Raw genomic sequence first — 8,694 nt, 5'->3', positions numbered from 1 at the left:
TTTATTTGGGAATAGCAGAGGAATTGCGATTCAGGATGCACAAAGTATGGCAAACTGAGGCAAGTCTGGAGGTTAACGTAGAGGAAGTCTACTTTATAGAGAAAAGGAGGAAGTTGGGAAGGGCTACTTTGAATGAAGTTCATTGGAGGATATAAACAAGAGTTCAGGGTGGTAACTGTTTCCTGTTGGTTGAGTTGTGGTATTTTCTTACTGGCCGTGTTTATTGCTGGGCAAGGAGAAAGTCTTTCTCCTGCTGGGGTAGTAAAGTCAGCCTCTTCTTGTGGGGGTCTGCAATTGACCTTGAGTGATAGTGGTGCAAGCTTCTACTGCTGTCCTCTGGATTCCATTTTAAATGAGTTTTTATTTATTCAGTTTCACAGGCCAAAAATTAATAGCACTTTCTCTCATCTTCAAGTGTAGTTCACAGGAGTCTAAAGTGTGCAACTGAAATATTTTATTTTCTTAGTACCGTAAGTGTAGTGATATGATGCCCCTTTGCAAATGCCACTGCTATTTTTATTGAAAATACTCTGGGTTTGGGACTAATGAGAATGGTGGGGATCACTCATGTAACTCAGTGAAAAAGGAGTGCAGACACAGATGTATACAGAAAGTACTTTCGTCACCATTTGTACTCCCTTTCCCTCTTTTAGGTTATTTGAATAAGTAGTTAGAAACATATGTGATTTCGCACCAGACCTTGTGATTCTTTTTTCTTTTTTTTTCCAGGCACAGAGAAATTTTTTTTAGCCGAACTGTTTGCTTAGTGTACATTAAAGAACTGATGTTCACAGTATAGCTGATAGCTAGTGGAAATGAAATAATCTGTATTGACACATTTGGAAGTTTCACATCTTTTTCCACTTAACATGCTAACGTGATAATTGCCAGACTGATGATTTTTCCAGTGACACATCTCCCTTTGTCAATATTTAGACCTGTGTATAGAAAGCTTATTTAACACACCTGGCTAATTTTCACTTCATTTAAAAATAAATGGAACATGTTTAGCTCGCAGGGTTAGAACAAAAAAAGAAAGAGGTTTCATAAATAATCTCAAAACATGTTTTTGACAATAAGAAAAAATATATAAGAAGTAATTTTCTTTATTAATGGTATTTGATCAGATTTAAAAATCTTAACTGGATTATGTATTAAGATAATTTTATGGATTTTGAGAATTTTTTTTTCCCCTTAAAGAAAGTTCTTTGGAAACTCAAAAAACTCACTTGGAATATTCAAATGGGATACTCTGATTGGGATTTTGCAACTTTGAAAGGCCATTCCAGAGTGTGGTCAATTAGTTATTGTTTTGTAATCTCCACTTGTAATCAATCACTGGTGCATCACCATGTCCACCAGGCAGAAGAATCTTGGTCTTGATTTAGTGTTTCAGATGATTACAACTTATTGTAGGGTAGCTTTCCTGGGATATGCTCAAAGCGACCCATCTTCTCTAAGACTCCTGGTGAATCCCTTAAGAAGAAAAAGGCATAAAAGCGACCCAACTCAAAGTACATTGTTTCTGACTGGGTGGGTGGTCCATGTTTTACTCATTTTTCCTTTGGTTTGGAAAGCAGGTGTTTCAGTTTAGCATATGAATCCCTTTGGTAGCCACTTCTGATATCCCCCAGGTCTCTGTGAGGCTGATAAAGTGGAGGGTGCTAAGGACAGGAAATGCTTATTTCAAAAAGCTGGGGTGAATGGAGATCCTAACCTGCTTTCTGATTGGTTTCTCATTGGCATGCTTTTGAGGGTTTTGATGTTCTTCTCACTCCTTCTTCTTCCCTTTTCATAAAACATAATTGCTGTTTAAAATGTTAGCCTGGCTTTCTTTTGAAAGTAGAATTGAACTGACAGTAACTGGGTTAACTGTATTGCTAGATTTTTCTGGTTTCCAAAGAATGCTTCAAAAGTGTGGAAATAAAGCTCTTTTTCTTTTTCTTTTTTATGGCTAACAACTTCCCAGCCTTCTAATTTGCTGTCCTGTTACATTGGAGTTCATTATCTTTGTATTACAATTTAGTCATTCTGTTTGAGTTTCCATCCTTTCATTCGTTCCTGAATTCTTGCTGAAAACGGCAATAAAAGTAACACAGCTGAGGCTTGCATACAAACTGAAGACATAATGAGAACAGTACTTTCATAGGAATTCTATCCTACATCACGGGTTTCATTTCAAACATTTAGAATGAAAGGCACGCTTTAAGTATAGTGAGATCTTTTTCCTTCTCTTACCTTCCCTCCTTCCAAATTCAATTATACAACATGGCACATAATTTTCAATTATACTACATGGCACATAATTTTTATCTTTACTTGCTTATAGAGTATACATGGTTATATAAAACCTCTGAAGATTTGGAGTAATAGCCCAAGAAATCATTGAATATGATGGGTTTTGTTGCGTCACAAAGCAGTATATTGCAACGCCAATGTTTTAAATTATAGAATAAAGTTGCAATTGCAGATCAGAGATGAATGGTTAGACTTGGATAGTCGTTCTGGAAAATTAAGTAGAAAAATGACTATTAATTGGTATTTGCAAGCAGATGCAATAGCTAACTAAGGCTAGCCATAGAATGAAGACCATATAGTAAAATGTCACTACTTGTTTGATTCAGAATATCCCATGAGAAGAGATCCTTCAAAATAGTGCCCACCATTCTTTTTGTGACCTCATGGCAATGAAACCAGATAATTAAAAATAATGTATGCTTTAAAGTAATATTAATATTCCCCTTAACTATGTGGGATTACATTTTTAAAGAGAAATAGAAGTCCCTGGCATTTCTAATTAACAAGACCTGGTTTTATATTTTGCCTATTTTGGCAAAATAAGTTTGGCAATAAAGCTATCAGCAGAGACTTTTAGAGAGTTGACTTTAAAAAAAATTTTTTTTTTTTACATTTATTCATTTTTGAGAGACGGAGAGATACAGAGCACAAGCGGGGGAGGGGCAGAGAGAGAGAGGTAGACACAGACTCAGAAGGAGGCTCCAGGCTCTGAGCTGTCAGCACAGAGCCTGACGCGGGGCTCCAACTCATAAGCTGTGAGATCATGACCTGAGCTGAAGTCAGATGCCCAACCGACTGAGCGACCTAGGCGCCCCTTAAGAGTTGACTTTTTTAAAGATTTTATTATTTTTATTTTTATTTATTTATTAAAAAAATTTTATGTTTGTTCATTTTCGAAAGACAGAGAGAGACAGAGCACAAGTAGGGGTGGGCGGAGAGAGAGGGGGGACACAGAATCTGAAGCATGCTCCAGGCTCTGAGCTGTCAGCACAGAGCCCAAAGTGGGTCTCCAACTCACAAACTGCGAGATCTTGACCTGAGCCGAAGTCGGATGTTCAACTAAGCCACCTAGGTACCCCTTTATTATTTTTTTAAAAGTAATCTCTACACCCACTGTGGGGCTCAAACTCACAACCCTGAGATCAAGAATTGTGTGCCGCACCGAGTCAGCCATGTGCCTCTAGGGTTGATTTTTTTTTTCTTTTGAGAGAAAGAGAGGGACAGAGAGAGCCAGAGAACGCATGTGTGTGTGTATTTATGTGCAAGTCAGGGAGGGGCAAAAGCAGAGCGAGAGAGAGAAAATCTCAAGCAGGCTCCATGCCCAGAGCACAGGCTGATGGGGGGCTCAATCTCATCAACTGTGAGATCATGAGCTGAGGCAAAATCAAGAGTCAGAAGCTTAACCTACTGAGCCACATAAGGGTCCCAAGAGTTAATTTTTTTATTGGAACATCACAGGTCTGGTAATTAGAAAAAGAAAATGAAATAAAAACAAGCATTTCTAGAAGTGGGTAGTGAGTAAAAAGAATGGCATAATTTGAATGAAATAAATTACATGTCATACACGGTGTTTTTCGTGTTTTTCATACTGTTACAGAATATAATAAAGTTTTTTTTTTAATTTTTTTAGAAATCGTCAATTTCTTCCAATTAGGCAGAACCATGTGGCAACCCAAATTATCATTACAAAGTTGTTTGGTGGGCAGTGTATCAAATAAACAGAATGAGGTTATTTAATATTTAATGGCTGCAGGAAGATATCAGCAACCATCCTTCTTAGGTGAGGGTTAGTTTTTTCAAAGAAAAACAGAATACCTGAAGTCCTTTGAGTACTGTTTCCTCTGTCCTGGAAAAAAGCTTAGAAAAACCACGTTTGGATGTTTGATCTTTCATTCTAGCTACTCTCTCCACCAATCCAAATGTTCATTGTTTAGATGTTTAGGGTTGACCATTCTGATTTCTTCAGTTCATTTTACATGTGTAATTTTTGGCCCAGTTAGTTCATGCTCATTTTATAGTTTAATCTTTTAATCCTGTAACTAAAAATTATAGTATCACCAGAGGACCTTTAAATGCCCATTTCTGGATCTCTAAGAGATATCTTTCAGTGGGCCAGGGGTAGGGTCTAAGACAGGTGACCCTGTCACAGAGATACTAGAATAACCCTTCAAAAACCATTGTTAAAGAGTATTTTCATATTTAATTTTTGAATACGTAATCTATTTATATGGCTCAAAAATAATGATTCCAACTCCACATTTGTGTCATTTTCCACCCCTCAAAGGGTAACCTTTGTCCATCATGAAGTAGACACCAAAATAGGATTAGATGTGCAGGTCTGATATCTGGAAGGAGAGAGAAGGAAAGAGGATTGGGATTTCAGAGTGTAACGCAGTTCCATGAAAGACAAGCAAGGCTGATGGGGAGTTTCTTGTACCAGGGACCCTCTGACTTGCTGGCATGGGTTTGCTTGGACATTGTCTGGGAAGTTGGCCTTGGCACAAACACGGTGGTAGAGCCAGAGGGCCCACAGCTAAGGCCATATGTCAGGTATGCTCCCTGCAGCAGCAGGTCTGAGTGACGGACTTACTGGCTGCTACACATTGTTATTAGTTTCTTGTGAATGGTTTCCAAGTATTTTTTTTTTTCACATGTAAGGAAAATTCTATTTTTCCATTTTTTTTAACACAGAAGTTAGGATTTTAAACTCTTTTGTGCATTTTTCCACTTGGGTTTTTCATTTAAATGTTGGAGATCTTTCCACAGCAGTACATTCAGAGTACCCTAATTCTTCTTTTACAGTTGCCAAATGTTCTACAGTATGGCTGTACCATGGGTTTTAATTTTTTATTTTAACCAGTCATCCCTGATGGATATTTGTTTCCATTCTAAATAATGTTGTGGGGACTAAACTTGTACAGACATCATTTTGCACATTTGTGTATGCAAATGTACATATATGTACATATATGCACATATACAAATATGAAAAATGAAAAAATGCAAATTTATCTGTAGGATAAACTCTAGAAAGGAACTGCTGGGTCAAGGATATATATAAGTAATTGTGACAGGTGTTGTCAAATTGTTCTCCATAGAGCCTAGAGCCCATAAATAGAGTTATACCTATTTATATTCCTGATGTATAGAGTTCCTGTTTCTCCATAGCATTGCCAATTGAATGTATTTTCAAATGTCTGAATTTTTGCCAATATAAGTGAAAAATTGAATCTCAGTGTAGTTTTATTTTGCATTTGTCATCTTATAAAGAATAGTTTTGAAGATAGGTATTTAAGAGTCATTTGTATTTCTTTTTCTGTGATCTGGCTGTTCTTTGTTTTTGTTCTTTGTTTTTCTATTGAATTATCTTTTTCTTACTGTCTTTCTTATTTTTCTTATTTTTTTTCTTTATGTGACTTAAAAAATATATATATGATTAGTCCATTATCTGTGATATGAGATGTGAATGCTTTTTCAAGTTTCTTGGTTATATTTCTACTTTGTGTATATAATGTTTTACATGTGGGAGGAAAATACATATATACATAGTATAGACATATTTAAAGAGTTCTAAATTTAGCATCTATTTTGGGGAGGGACTCAGGATTCTTAGTAATAGTTAGAAAGGCCTTCCCTACTTCAAGTATGTAAAGGAATTCTCCCAGATTTTTATCTGATACATATGTGATTTCATTTTTTACAGTGAAATCTTAAAGCCGTTTGGTCTAAAAGTGTGAGGTATGAATACAGCATAGTATTCTCTCCAGATTTATCCCAACTCATTTAATGAGCTATCTTTAATCCAAAGATTTAAGGTGTCACCCTGTTATATTTCAAATTATGCTAAATTCCCTTATGTATCTGGGTCTCTTTCTATTAGTTACATTGTTATATCTATTTATTCTTTTAAATTATTGAGACTTTATAATATGTTTTAATATTTGGTAAGACTAATCCTCTTAGCTCTTCCCTTTTATTGGTTTCCTGACTATTCTTATTTATTTTTTCCAAATGAACTTAGATTTCAAAGATCAAACAAACAGCAAATAACAAAAACAAGAAAAAACTTGATGGCACTTTGTTAAGATTCTGATAAATTTATACATTAACTTATGAAAAAGAAAAACTTACGAAGAATGACAACTTTAATACATTGAATGGTTGTGTAAATGAACATAATATAGTTTTCTTTTATGTTCTTGCCAATAATCTTATCTGTCTCTTTTACAAACTCTTGAGACATTTCATTGTAGTTCCCAAATACTAAAAGTGATAACTTATCATTGACATGTTAAAATATAATTTTCAAAAAGGCTAAATCATGACTCTTATGGATATGTAGAATGAAAACAGGTCAAAGAGGGGCACCTGGGTGGCTCAGTTGGCTAAGCATCTGGCTTTGGCTCAGGTCATGATCTCACAGTTTGTGGGTTTGAGCCCTGCGTCGGGCTCTGTGCTGACAGCTCAGAACCTAGATCCTACTTCTGATTCTTTGTATCCCCCTCTCTCTCATTTTCTCTTCCCCTCTCTCTCAAAAATAAATAAACATTAAAAAAAATTTAAAAAAACATGTCAAAGATTTCATTCATCTTGGGGTACCTGGTTGGCTCAGTTGGTACAGCATATGACTCTTGATCTTGGGGTTGTGAGTTCAAGCCCCATGCTGGATGCAGAGATTACTTAAAAAAATAAAATTTATTTTTTACTTTATCTCATAAGTTAATAAGGGAACCAGTTAGATGTTACATTAGTACAAAGAGCTTTGAGAAGCTAGGTACCTATAGGAAATTTAACTGATTGCCAGATTAGATACAAAATTAGTTAATGTCCAGTAGGATCACAAACCTTGAGGTCATCTGTTTCATTGGACAGAAGTTTATTTGCATATTTATGGAACAAAACACCTACATGTTAACCTCTGCCCCTACAGAGGTAGAAAATAACCCACAGTATAAAGCCGAGCCTGGCTTTGCACTTAAAGAATACCCATCTCCTTAGGTTATTTCCAAGTTTTATACATTTTTTTTCCTGACAAACACATCATTAAATAAAATTTTTGGAATTTTTAAATTAAAAATTCATTTGGTTGCCTTTGTTATTATTGTTGTTGTTGTTGTTTGTAGTCAGCATGGGTAGTCCCTTCTCTTAGAGGATTTGTTTTTTCTTACAGTGAAATCCTAGTGATATTTCTGGATAAACAAGTTAAAAAAGATATTGCCTCAATTCAACAAATATTTATTATGTTGGGCACTGTTCTGGGTTTTGGATACAACATTGAACAAGACAGAGAAAGCTCTCTGTCTTCATGGGCCTTCTTATTTATATGGGTAAGATGGAAAATAGCAATAAACATAAATAATTAAAAGGCATAGTATTTAAGAGGTGATTAAAATAAAAACAGAGCAGGGTAAAGGGCATCAGAGGTGTGAGGAGAAGTGTTGTGAGTTACAATCTTAAACAGATTGGTTAGGGTAGGTTTCATTAAGAAGATGATGACATTTGAGCAAAGGCTTGAAGGAGATAAGGGAATCAGCCATTCCGGGGTAGGAGCATTTTTGGCAGAAGACACAGCAGTACCAAAGTTGAAATAAGAGTGTTTGCCAGGCCTGTTTGAGGAACATCAAAAAGACCAATGTGGTAAGAATGAAATTAGTCAGAGGAGGTCAGAGGCCAAATCACTTAGAGCCTTGCAGTCCATGTTAGAATATTGTATTTTATTTAGAGTGAAATGAGCAGATGAGTAACATGATCTGACATATTTGAAAGGATCCTTTGGCTGTAGTCGTGAAAACAGACTTAGAAGGGAATTCAAAAATGGCACAGGGAAACCAGTTGAAAAGCTGCTGATATAATCCAGGAAAGAGATTTTGGTTACTTGGACCATTGGGATAATAGAGAAGGTAATAAAAAGTTGGATTTTGGATATTTTTTTGAAGATATTACCAATATGGTTTTCTGGCAGATTGGACGTGGTGGGGGAAAGAAAGGAGTAAAATATGATTGACAGATTTTTGGTTTGGGCCACTGGAAGGATGGAGTTGTCATCAAGTGGGATGGAGAAGGCTGTGAGTAGAACAGGTTTGGTGGAATAAAATCAGGAGGTCAGTTTTGGGAGCTGTTGTCTTTGAGATGGCTATTAGACTTCTAAGTAGAGATCTTAAGTAGGCATTTGGGTATATGAATCCTAAGTTTGGAGGTAAGGGCTGTGTTGAAGAAGTAAACTTGTGAGTCACTGGATGACAAAAAAGGATTTAAAGCCAAGATAATGGAAGAAAAATTATAGGTAGAGACTGAAGGATTGAGCCCTGGGGCCCACCAACATGAAGGAGTTCCTTTCTTGAAAGGACTAAGCAACTTGTGTTGGGTGGTATCAGCTTAGATTTGATCTCAGTATCA

At 36.1% G+C, this 8,694-nt stretch overlaps 1 long non-coding RNA gene across 1 annotated transcript in view; it reads right to left on the bottom strand.

Annotated features, from left to right (window-relative positions):
* Window positions 1-1,090: 1,090 nt before the first annotated feature.
* The window catches only part of LOC121031608 (uncharacterized), a 37,123-nt gene continuing 29,519 nt past the window's right edge, over window positions 1,091-8,694 (bottom strand). The window contains exon 3 of the long non-coding RNA XR_005790801.1: window positions 1,091-2,072. This is a non-coding gene — a long non-coding RNA (uncharacterized LOC121031608). The remainder of the gene's footprint in view (window positions 2,073-8,694) is intronic.

This window comes from Herpailurus yagouaroundi, unplaced genomic scaffold, assembly GCF_014898765.1.
Source record: "Herpailurus yagouaroundi ecotype Mexico unplaced genomic scaffold, PumYag 141, whole genome shotgun sequence".
Classification (NCBI taxonomy): Eukaryota; Metazoa; Chordata; class Mammalia; order Carnivora; family Felidae; genus Herpailurus; species Herpailurus yagouaroundi.
Note: the sequence above shows the minus strand (reverse complement) of the source record. Positions and strands in the feature narration are given on the sequence as shown.